Here is a 12,451-nt window from a genome sequence, read left to right as displayed (position 1 = left end):
AAGAAAGTGACAGTACTGCAGCCATTTGGATTATATCTGGACCTACAGTTGAGTTTTGCTGTGAACTATTAATTCATCCATGGACAGATGATGAGTGTCTGACCAGACATAAATAACACTCTGGCTACTAGTTGAAGAATTGTAGAGAGTTCATTTGAGGAGATATGTTGACTGTCACATTGTCTCTCCTTCCATTGTGTTCCTTTTTTTGTTTTGTTTTGTTTTGTTTTTCGAGACAGGGTTTCTCTGTGTAGCTTTGCTCCTTTCCTGGAACTCACTCTGTAGCCCAGGCTAGCCTCAAACTCACAGAGATCCACCTGGCTCTGCCTCCCGAGTGCTGGTCTTCCTTATTACCTAAAAGAAATATTTGGCAGGGTGGTGGTGGCAAATGCCTTTAATCCCAGCACTCAGGAGGCAGAGGCAGGCAGATCTCCATGAGTTCGAGGCCAGCCTGGTCTACAGAGCAAGATCCAGGAAAGGTGCAAACTACAAAGAGAAACCCTGTCTCGAAAAAACAAAAAGAAAAGAAAAGAAATATTTGTATCCATCTGCAAGACAAATCCATTAGGTTTGCTTTTGAGTTATCATAAATCAGTAATATTAACCAAAAAATAAATAAATAAAGGAAGCCATGGGGTGACAGTAGTGTATAGTGCCAGAAGTGTCTTACCTGTTATTGTGTGTGTTTGTTTGTCTCTTAAGCAAGGAATGCCTAAGGCATTGCAAGTAGTGAAGTTGTTGAATAAATCTCCTGCTATAAATTATTAGCATCAAAATGAAAATTACTTTTATATTTGCTGTGAATATGATTCTGTTAGATTTGAGGGCATTCACATTCATTATGATGGAAGTACACCATTTTTATGGGAGAATTTATATCTCTAGGTGGTTTCTAAAATATTTTTCAGAGGATAAAACATGCCATGATAAAATCACGGTTGAAATTTTCACATTTAAAAGTCATAGTTTCTAAGTGGAGCATTTCTACAGGAATTCCTAAGGACCTACTAAAATGCCTGGCATTTCTATAAAACCTTTCTAGATATTTTTGTTCCAACGTAACATTACCTCAAGGAATCCCACAGGCTGCCCCTCCCCACATCTGTTAGCAAAGTTCCTGTCAAATGTAAGCCAGGAAGTATGGTTCTAAGACCTCCAGCACTGTCAGTCAAAACTGATGATGTCAGTCTAACTGCCTACACAAAAGAATCAGGAAGTATTATTTCTATCTCCTTGGTTTCTAGATGAAGAAAGAGAAAGCCAATAATGTGTTTGCCTATCTTCTTAATAGATGATCTCGTTCCAAAACAAAGCTATTCAAAGACTTTAATTGTTTTTCTACAGATAGATTCATATTTTATTTTATTTATTTTATTTATGCAGGGTCTCATGTAGCCTAAGGTGACCCCAAACTCACTATGGAGCTGAAGATTATCTGGAATTTCTGACCTTCCAGCCTCTGCCTCCCAAGTGCTGTAATTGCAGGTGAGTGTCACTATTCCTAGTTCATGAGGACATCAAACCCAGAACTTTTTGCATTGTAGCCAACTTCCCTAACAGTAGTGTCATACCTCAGGACACACACACTTTAAAAGAAAGAAGAAATTTACACGCTAGCAATCTAATGATATAAGCGGATGCGATCCCCAAGATATCGAATCTTTCTTGAAAATGTCTAAAACTGAATTCTGCATCATACCCGAAATATACCCATATCTATTTTAAAGCAAAAAAAAAAATGTTTCATGTCACATATTACAATTATAGAGGAAAGGAATTCATGTCAAGTTTTTAAAAGCTGATAGAGTATAATAGAAGCAGTCTGAATACTTTCCACCCTTGTCAGCTAATATGCTCTCTTTATCCTCTGTGGAATACATTATTTGATTTTAGAAATTGATGCTTAATTGGGTCAAGAGGGTTGGGGGAGACAGAGAGTGTGTATGTGTGTATATGTGTCTGTGTTTTTGCTGTGTTTAGGGCTGGGGTAATCTTAGGAAAACTATGTAAAGGGTAATGATGCCATATTTCAAAATAAACACAGGCAAATCTAGAGACATCCAAAGAGACTTGGCATTTTACTAAATCTTTCTCAACAACAAGTGTTTCACTTAATAAACGGAGTCATTGGCACATTTTCCTCAAAGCATGAGCACAAGCAAAGTAGAGAGAGGAACTCAAGGCTTTAGCCACCAGCTAGCTCACGGGGAATGCTTGGTACCCACTCTTCCCTCTAAGCGAGTCTCTGTTTCCACCACTACAGAGCCCCAAGCCCAACATTCTACCTTTTCTCCTCTAAGTTATGAAGCCCAAAACTTTGAAAAGGGACTGAAGTTATCATTTGCAGAAATAAATAAATAGATAAACAAACGAATTAATGAAATTAAAAATCTCATTAGAAATCAGCGCAGCTTGGTTGGCATTGTAGCTCAGTGGCAGAGGCTATGGATGCATTAGCATGCTGTAAGCATGAGTTTGATCTCTTCTGCCAACATAAGGATGTAAGGAGAGAATGGACTCCACAAATTTGTCCTCAGACCTCAACACTCGTACTGTACATAACATGTCCCCCTCACCACACACACACACACACAATAATAATAATAATAAAATAAAAGTTTTAACTTGAGTGTTTCTCTTTCTTTCTGTGATTATCAGGTCAATATTAGGAAGAAAGTAATCTGGTTACATAAGGCCATAAATTCAAATAAAGAATAGATGACTAATAATCTTCTTAAATATTCCCAGGATTATGTTTAGTTTGAAAGGAAGGCTTATCACTAGCTTGAATGCTTTTGTAATAAGGGCAGGTCCCTGGAATTGAAGCATTGTATACGTTGAATATCCCTAACCCAAAAATCCAAAACCTGAAATCCAGAAAATCCTAACCATTTGGGCACCCACATGATGTTATAGGGGAAAAAAAAAACTCAGCAGCTGACCCAAAGGGTTAATAGCAAAAAATGAAGGTGCACTAAATGAATTGTGTAAAATTACATTCAGGAAATGTGTACACAGGGCCCATGAAACATAAGTAAATTTTATGTTTATACTTGAATTTCACTTCCAAGACATTTCATTGTGTACACGCAAATATTCTAAAATCTGAAATAAGCTAAACTCTGAAAAATGTCTTCCGTAATTTTGGATGAGGGTTGCCCAACATGTAGAAAGAAGAAGGAACTGGAAGGGCCATATTCTTGCCAGTATTATTCAGCTGGCTGATTTGAGCATCTCTCGGCCGTTCATGCTCATTTGATAATAGCCAGGTACCAAAGGTGTCTAAGTTTTGGAAATGTCTCCTGGTGTGGTCTCGCTTTCCTCTGTGCTTTTGCTCCTGTACTGGCCTCATGTTTGTCAGGCATGGGTGCCTACTTCCCATTGTGCTAATGTTTCCTATAATATTAGATTTTCAGCTTCTTTCAGCCCAGTGCTGCTGGTGGCCCACGAGATGGAGAAGCCCATTTGGAAAAGTAGTTTCCTGAAGAGTGTCCTGATGTCATAGTCTAGTTTTGCCTCTAATTGCTTTGAGTGGAATCATGTTGTTTGCATGAGTGTGTTCATGGCGCTTTTTAACTGCTTGGGAAGAACGATAGCCACTAATTCTGTCTGTAAAATGAAGGTGACTGAAAAGGGTCCCTTGATGCTATTAAAGTTTCAAAAAGTAGAAGTTATTAACAAATGATTGCTGACTTGAGTCTGCAATGTGTTTCTTGAGAAGTTAAACAATGTAGTGCGCTAACTTGCCAATGTGGATATGGAAAATTAAAATCAGGCATTTCACAAAGTATTAGCAACCAGGAATCTGGAGACTGTTGATCTATCTCCACAATGTTCCCACCCTTTCAGGGATCTTGGAGAAGTTAAGAAGAAATATTGGCTGATGTTGATCCATGCTCTAAAGAGCAACTTTTGTGAAGAGCAACAATTTTCTGCCAAAAATCCCGTTGTTTTAAGTAACTCAAAAAGAAATGTTGGTGTGTGTTACCCCTACTTAAGTATTTCTGGTTCAAATTATGTCGTGCAACAATCAGTTCTGGGAGAAGGGTGGGTTTACATGCACTGGTATCAAGATGATGGGAGTACGAGGCTGTTTCCAATTGTGAACGATATTAAAGAGTAATTATGTTCCATGGAAGAGATCCTTTCCAAGATAAGGCCAATGACATACTCTTTGGAAACATTTTTCATCATCAAGAATGTTTTCTTTTAAATGTGGTCCACCAACAATCTGTGGTGTGGGGGTGTGTTTTATTTCCCAAACCCTAAAACTGGACATTTTGAAGCTTATAATTTTTAGCAGTGTCTGTCTTACGTACAGAATAGCAAAAGTAAGAGGTTTCATTGCTAAATTTCCATACCTGAATACAATGTGCTTTGGTCATATTGACCCTATGTATTACTCTGCTTTTACTTTTCTTTTTTTTAATTTTCATTTTTTTTATTTTTATTTTTTTGTTTTTTTGAGACAGAGTTTCTCTGTGTAATTTTGGTGCCTGTCCTGGATCTCGCTCTGTAGACCAGACTGGCCTCGAACTCACAGAGATCCACCTGTCTCTGCCTCCTGAGTGCTGAGATTGAAGGCGTGCACCACCACTGCCCATCGTAATCTGATTTTTCTTATCCCTTCTCCCCTTTTTCCTTTCCATGTTAAAAGAAAAACAAAAAACATATTTTGTGTTCTCTCTCTCTCTCTCTCTCTCTCTCTCTCTCTCTTTCTCCTTCCCTCCTTTATCTTTCTTAAATTTTTCCTTTTTTTTCTTTCTTGTTACTAGTATTAAGACATAGTTTCATCAAGTTCACCTCCTCAGTTTTGAACTCATTCTGAAGAACAAGAAGGCTTTGAACTTGCTAATATATTGCCTTCAGCTCCTCAATAGCTGAGATTATACGCTGATACCATTAGGTATAGCTTCTTGCTTTACCTTCATGTCTCCGTGCCATCCATCAAAATTTCATTTTTGAAGGGGAAATGCAATACTGTTCTTTATGGGAATGAGTTGATTAATTTACAATAGAGAATTCAAATTCAGATAAAGTGAACAATCATCATTTTGTGTGTTCTAACTTTCTACTTTGAAATTAATTATAAAATATAGTTAGAATATAGGTGATTTTGTCGAAATGGTCTTGTGGAGAATTTTTCTCATGATATCAAACAAACTGAAATCATGCATTTCACAAAAGTCAAAATAAAAGTGAAATTAAAAAATTTAAGTGTGGAATTCTTAGCAATTTTTTATCAATATTTTTTTAAAGTGACCACACAGAATTTATGTGATGACATCTGGCAATACTGGTGAAGAACTGGAAGCTGAGACACAAAAGGAGAGAAGAACCAAGTGTTTGCAGTGAGTGAGATCTGCTGTGTGAGTGGGATCTGGTGTATGAGTAAGATCTGATGTGTGAGTGGAGGCCAAGAGTTCCCTGTTGATTTTTCTCAGTGAAATGGGAGAGGTCTCAATGGGTCAATGCACAGGTAGGTAAAAACATGATCACAAGTTTACGGTAGAACAAATTCCTTTGAAATGTTCACTAGAAAAGGAAACAGATCCAGAGAATATCAAGGATCACTCAACAGCGATGTCAATATTATGAATTTGACAGGAGATGGAACAACAAAGGTTTGGATTTGGTTCCAACCACACTGAGGTCCAAGTGCAGCTGTGAAATACTTGGGGAGAAGATGAAACAAAAACATGTGAGGTGAGGAACTCTTGACCTGTTAAGTGCTCAAAGGCTAAGCATGTTTGCCTCATGATTTAGCCTGCATTATTACTAGTCTACTAGAAGTCTTCTAGAAGACTTTTCATAGAAGACTTTCAATTTCTGTTTTCTCCTTCCTTTCTGAGTTCTTTTGGCTGCAACTACCTGTTGTAATGCAAATAATAAGTTTCATTGAGGGTTAGAAATTCAAACATCATTAACTTCTTAAGTTCTATATCAGTTACCTTTCTTATCCCATGACAAAAATACAGGGCAGAAACAACCTAAGAAAGAAAAGGTTTGATTTAGGTATGGCTAAAGAAGGTGGCTTTAGGTTCTGGGGCCTCCAAAATCAATGCCACCATCTGGGAAATGTGTTCAAACACATTAGTGTGTGGCTGACATTTCACATTCAAACCATAACAAGGTCATTTTGAATTATTCTTCTAAAAACAATATGACAAAATTAAGGGAAAGTCAGAGCTTTTGCCTAACATATCACCCCCTGAAACACAATAATTAAAAATCAAAATATAAATGTTCTCTATTTGAACAGCATTCACTTTGTGTGTATCACTACAGAGTGTACTGTGTATAACAACACTTCTAACACTACTTAATGGTTTTATTTTGGCATATTCAAAGCCATTCAGATTTAAATCTTAATTCAGTGAGTAGACAAATATTTAGATGACCAGTAACAGCAAATAAAAAATTCAGTTTGATTGTCTGTGGCTTTTAAAGTTTGTATAGACAAACAAAGACAAAAGTCTGTCTTGTAAAAATGTATGTCCACCTAAGTATATGTAATTGCTCTTTGGAATAACCAAATTTTTATCTGTTTACAAGAAGGGAGAAACAAAGAATACAAAATCAAGTAAAGTAAAAAGCAAAATAAAATTCGTAGATTTTAAGTAGAGAGTGAACACATCCACACATTTGGCTGTTCAGTCTACAGTGTATGACCCATGAGTCTCCTTCTTCACCTTTCCCTTTTTCTGTTTGTACTTCTTCATGTAATTTATTTGTTCTAACTTTGTTGTCTCCACAGATCTTGCCGATAATCTAAGAAGTGTTTTACCATCTCAAATGACAAAATTAGAGTACTAGTCTGGCATCCATCACAGCTACCATAAATGTGAAATAAATGCTCAAAACCTCCCTATTATATCTGGAAGCACAAGTTCATTGCCATCCCTTGTTAGGAGGAGAGCTACTTGGGAGCACAGAATGGGTGCTCTCTTTTCACAAAGCTTGTGTTTCATTACTCTTTGAAGAGGAGAAGGATGGGCTAAGATGCTGCTGCAGTACAGATGCCAACAGGAATTGCCTGTGGCTGAGGCATACTTTCCCACACAAGCCTCAAATGCCAGTAGGTCAATATATGTCTAAAAATTCCCCCTTGCTTTCAATGGGCAGCATGAAGTTTCAAACGAGTCAGTGTAGGATGTGGGAAAGCAACAGCGTCAGAAGGGAAAGAGTCCTGTGAACAGCTTCCACTCTATCTAATTTAAAATGAGTGTTCCTTTTCAATTTTGATGATGAAAAAGAAAAATGGACTATCAAAATAGTCCCTTCAAGGAATTATGAAAAAAATCCTCTTCAACTACTTCATATTTCATATTTCATTTTCCTTATCATTTGATTCTCTCTCTCTCTCTCTCTCTCTCTCTCTCTCTCTGTGTGTGTGTGTGTGTGTGTGTGTGTGTGTGTGTGTGTGTGTGTGTATGCCTGTGTTATGACATAAACACTTGATTTTAAACATAATTAATTCTGTTTAAACTGCAGATAGATTCCAGGTTAGGGATGGAAACATATGTCCACTTCAAGTTTCAAATCTAGGACCCTGGCTTCCATCTGGTGCAGACCTATCCAGGCCCTGTGCTTGCTGCCTCAGTTATTTCATATGTATATCTATCCTGCAGGATCCCTTAGAAGCCTATTTATTTTCTAATGAGGGACAGAAAGGGGGTAAATATAGATGGGAGAAGAGGTGAGAAGAACTGGGAGGAATAGAGGGAGGGAAAACCATAATCAAGATACATTTTATCAAAAAAAACCCTACTTTCAATAAAAGAGAAAAACATTGAAAGAAAGAAAAGGAAAAAGGAAAGGAAAGGAAATTTTGTTTCTAGAAGAATCCCCTTTCTGTCCTTTAGCTGGGCATTGGGATCATCTCTGTGCTGACCTGAGTCTCCTAACCAGTCCTCCAGGTGACATCTTCATCTTGTCATGTAATTGGCTCCCTACAAAGAAGAACAAAAGTGAGAACACATAAATTAACAGTGGTCAACACAGCTTTTGTTTCTGAGTCATGCTTCAGCCACTGACACTCAGAGTCTTCCTATTTTTAAAGAATATAGAACCAAATAATTACTAACATTTAGAAATAAGTACTTCTGTATCCCTAGAACTTACTAAGGTTTTTAACTTAGGATACAGAAAATAAAGAGTAAATAAAAAAAGAAAAAGAAAATAAAGACTGGGAAGTATAGCTGGTTATGCACCACTTAATCAGACCTTTGAGGAAATCCTCTTAGGGTTTGTAACATGGTAGGTTACCAAACAGGGACATTTCATGCACTTACCCAGCTTTCTCCTTAGGAACATGTCCTTCTGCCACATTTCCTTATGTACACAACCTTACCAATGCAGTAACGCTTCAAGTGCTGCTTGGGTATTCCTAATAGTGTACATCAGAAGACTCATCTCTTTGTTTGTAGGTGAGTATGATAGAAAATGTTCTAAGCTATTCAGAATTCACTTTTAAAAACAAGAATCTTGTTCCTGATGATACTTGCTTACAAGGAACTGAGTGGTTCAATTAGTAGAAAGTTGTTGACTCACAGTTCTGGAGAGAAGTAGCCCTGAGTAAATATGGTGGTAGAGTTGAATCTTTTCCAAAACCATGAACGAATAAGCCACAAACACTGCCTGTGGCTGGTGGTTTGCTGATAATCTCTGGTTTTCCCAAACTGGACATCCTAACTCTTTCTCTACACAGTATTCTCCCTGGGTGCTTGTTTATATCCTAACTTCTCCCTTTTAGTGAGTGTAACAATTGTGGTAGAATTTTGACCAAACATATTCTTATATAACCTCCTCCTAACACCTGAAATGGCCATATTTCCAAATAAGGTCACACTATGAAACACAAGACAATAGACTTTCAATTAAGTAACAAACCCTGAACAATTACTTCATACTGATAATCACTCCTCAGTTCATAATTGGATCTTGCTTGCTTCTAGCCTTACAAACTATGTTTCCTCATTTTTGATACTAATTTATGTTTGAGATTTGCAGAGGCCCAATGTATTTTCACTTTCTCTACAAAGTCAGGGCTGACATCTATGTATTCTTTAGGTAAACAAATTATTACTAAGAATGTTAGATCCTAGGGACAAGGTGGAGAACATTAAATGTCTCCAATGCTGATAAATTACTCTCAAGTTGGAAACAGTCAACAGAGACAAGTTTAGAGTCAACAAACATTGGATACTAAAGGAACTGAACATTCTGCAAGGTACAGAACACTAAAAGAGAATAGCTGCCCATTTACTTTTATTTCCATGACTTCACCAAAGTTTAATTTTTCATTATGAGTATCTGTCTTAGTGACAATCTGACATTCCCAAAAGATTAATTCCTACTAAGAAGAAACAGACTCCACAAGGGTGCACTTCAATGGCTCACTGAGCATCCACAGGCTTCAGCCACAGGCAGATTTTCTGACTTGGATCAGAGCCTTAAGAATTTGGACAAATATTGCTCAGAAACATGAATGGAGAAGGTTCACTCTAGATGTTTTTTATACCTTGTTTTCTTTTTCTTTGCCATCTAAGCAAACTATTATTCAAGAAGCACAACAGGATGAAAATATTTGGCCCAGAAGGGTGAGAACTTTACAAATAATGAGGAAAGGGGGAAAAAAATCCAGGCAGCCAGCATAATCCATGTCTTGAAGACAGAGGAACTAAACATCACTTCTTCTCTACAACTGAGAAACATCTAGAAGAAATTTATGATTTTAGTTTTGAATTTTTGTAATTTTTTAGAATAAAAGGCACCTGGCACTATCAAAAACAAAATGTAGGAGTGAATGTTTTATTTTTTTAAAGAAGTACTAAAGGGTCCCAAATGTCTTGCATCAGTGGCATTGATAATTCTAACACCAAGTTCTATTTCCAACTGCTAATGCAGTGAAGGGTTTAATAGAACACAAAGCTTAAAGTCTGATAGCAATCTAGGAGAGGAGCACATAGGGAGAGCTGACCTCAGCCTTCAGTGAGAAAATGTTACAAAACATCTAAAAATGGGGAAAGAATAGAGCTGTTCTCTATCCATGCACTTGACTAATTAAGACTAGCTTGTTCTTCAATATGGACTCAAAGGTTTTTACTTCCAACCCCCCAAAAATGTGCAAGGATTCCTACTACTCAATGAAACTGAAGATATGTAGGTATTGTGTCTTATTAAGGGCAAAAGTGATACATCATTATTTATCTGTGGAATGTTCCATCCTTGAGCCCTCAATCCCATCTCTACCTGCATTTTCTCTTCAGATATAGTTCCCTTTTTCACTGATAGTGATTGATAATGGTCACTGGATGTGCTGTATCAATTTGGACTTCTGAGTGCAGGAAACAGAAGGTTGATATTAACTCTACATGTAGCAATAAATAAACCTTGGTGGATTTAAACAAGTCTGTGTGTTATTTGTCTTAACAGTGTACAGTAATCCATCAATCTGGACAGACTGAACTATGATACCAAAATGCAACAAGAACTGAATTCATGGATTTCTCCAGTCTAAAATACATATATGTTGGTTCTGATATTAATTTTCATATCTGTGCTAATATATATTCTGTGTATCTTTATGCCTAAAGTTTTTGAGTTTCCTTCTTTATTTCCCTGTATTGCCCATGTTCTACTTTTTTCTGATTCAATATCTATAATATGTCATGATTTGCATGACCTTTATGTTTTTGTTAACTTTTTTCTAAGTGTTCAATATTGCAAATATTTCTTCTATTCCCGGCACGTGGTATCTGCGCTGTTGTTTATGACAAATAGATGATTAACTGTTATTTTATCAAAGTATCATTAATTTTGACAACAATGCTTTATCTAAAAAATGATTTCCTAGCTCTATGTCATAAAGATAATAATATTTTGCTTCATTTAAAACCTTTATAGATGAGAGCTTTGCATAGTTACTTATTTGGTCTATCTGAAGTCTGTATTTTTTCTTTTCTTTCTTTTTTTTTCTTTTTTTGGTTTTTCGAGACAGGGTTTCTCTGTGTAACTTTGTGCCTTTCCTGGAACTCACTTGGTAGCCCAGGCTGGCCTCGAACTCACAGAGATCTGCCTGCCTCTGCCTCCCAAGTGCTGGGATTAAAGGCGTGCGCCACCACCTCCTGGAGGCGTTGTTTTTTCTATAGAGTATTTCTCTCCATGCTATTTATTAACAATTGACTGTTCTCCAGTGAGTTATAGAACATCCTTCATACACCCTAAGAGCATATATCATTGTCTCAACTTTTTAAAACACTTTCCCGTGGCATCTCATTTGAAATGATGTCCCTTCCTATTGCTTTTTCATTTTGTGACTCCAAAAGCTCACTCAAGAATAGAAAGAGATACAGGTGATTACAAGCTCCTCTGTTAAGGCACAGCCAAGATCATTATTTGACATCCTTCCATAACCAGGTTAGACAGATAAGAGATTCAACAGAGGAGTTACATGAATCATACATACCAGATTGGAGAAAGTATCCCAGGATATTTGGATTTGGGTTTCCCAGAAGCACATTCTGAGACAAAAATTCGCATATAGTCAAAAATTTGCATTTGCAAGCAGCCATGATGGAGAAATGAAGAAGAGAGATAGATAAGACAAATAAAAAAAGGTGGTTGCCATTAGTGGCACTAAACTTTACCTCTGTGGGAAAAACTGTGGGACTCAATGCATAGCACAGGCTTTACAATTATTGCATGTGATAGGGCATTGTTTGCAAATGATGTCATTGATTGAAAGCTACAGTCCTGGCATTATTCCATGTTCAATGAAAGTATTTAAAGTCAAGAGAAAACTCCAAGGCACAGTTAAGAGACATGAGACATGGGTGATATGAAGTACATTGTTGGTTGTCAGAAGGAAAAGGCAATGGGAAGCTGACAGACCAGTGATTGCCCTCTAAAGCTGACAAATTCATTGCTGGATAACCCTATTGAGTAGAAAATTAAATTCAGAAGCTCTGAGAAGGGCTTCTCAAGCTTAACTAAAAAATAGGCCAGTCTGAAATCCTCATAAAACCCCTACGGAGCAAATATTATTCATGCTCCTCTTTTATAAAAATATTAAAGCACAGAGTGGTTAGAAAATCTCATAAGAGTTTAGACCCTGGTTTTGTTTTTACTGTTTTTTTTTCTTTTCTTTTCGGGAAGTTAAGGTCATTGCAATATCAAGACAGTTGATATAAATGTTTCATTATTTTTCTTGACTTCCAGTGGCACTTTCAAATCTATCAGGAAACAAAAAAAAAATCTGTCATTGAAAAAATATACTTATAACCGCTAATAACAAAAATGTTTTGTTTTTAAAAGCAAGGGAAGCAGTAAGTACAATATGAATTCCAAATGTTGAATTATTTTATGGTTGAAATGTAGTAACACAAACAGGAAACATTATCCAAGCAGGGAGTGAACCTCATATTTAATGTCTTCCCTTCTTATTTTC

The 12,451-nt window shown here is 36.8% G+C and overlaps 1 long non-coding RNA gene across 2 annotated transcripts in view; it reads right to left on the bottom strand.

The window, feature by feature from the left end:
- Positions 1-11,637, bottom strand: part of LOC143268155 (uncharacterized) — a 90,712-nt gene extending 79,075 nt beyond the window's left edge. The window contains exons 1-3 of one of the 2 annotated variants that reach the window (XR_013043841.1): positions 11,471-11,637; positions 7,895-7,952; positions 5,952-5,990 (exon numbers count right to left, since the gene is read on the bottom strand). This is a non-coding gene — a long non-coding RNA (uncharacterized LOC143268155). The remainder of the gene's footprint in view (positions 1-5,951; positions 5,991-7,894; positions 7,953-11,470) is intronic. The other variant, XR_013043842.1, reaches the window with a different exon arrangement.
- Between the last annotated feature and the right edge of the window lie 814 nt (positions 11,638-12,451).

Source organism: Peromyscus maniculatus, chromosome 12 (assembly GCF_049852395.1).
Source record: "Peromyscus maniculatus bairdii isolate BWxNUB_F1_BW_parent chromosome 12, HU_Pman_BW_mat_3.1, whole genome shotgun sequence".
Lineage (NCBI taxonomy): Eukaryota > Metazoa > Chordata > Mammalia > Rodentia > Cricetidae > Peromyscus > Peromyscus maniculatus.
This window is presented reverse-complemented; position numbering and strand designations above follow the sequence as displayed.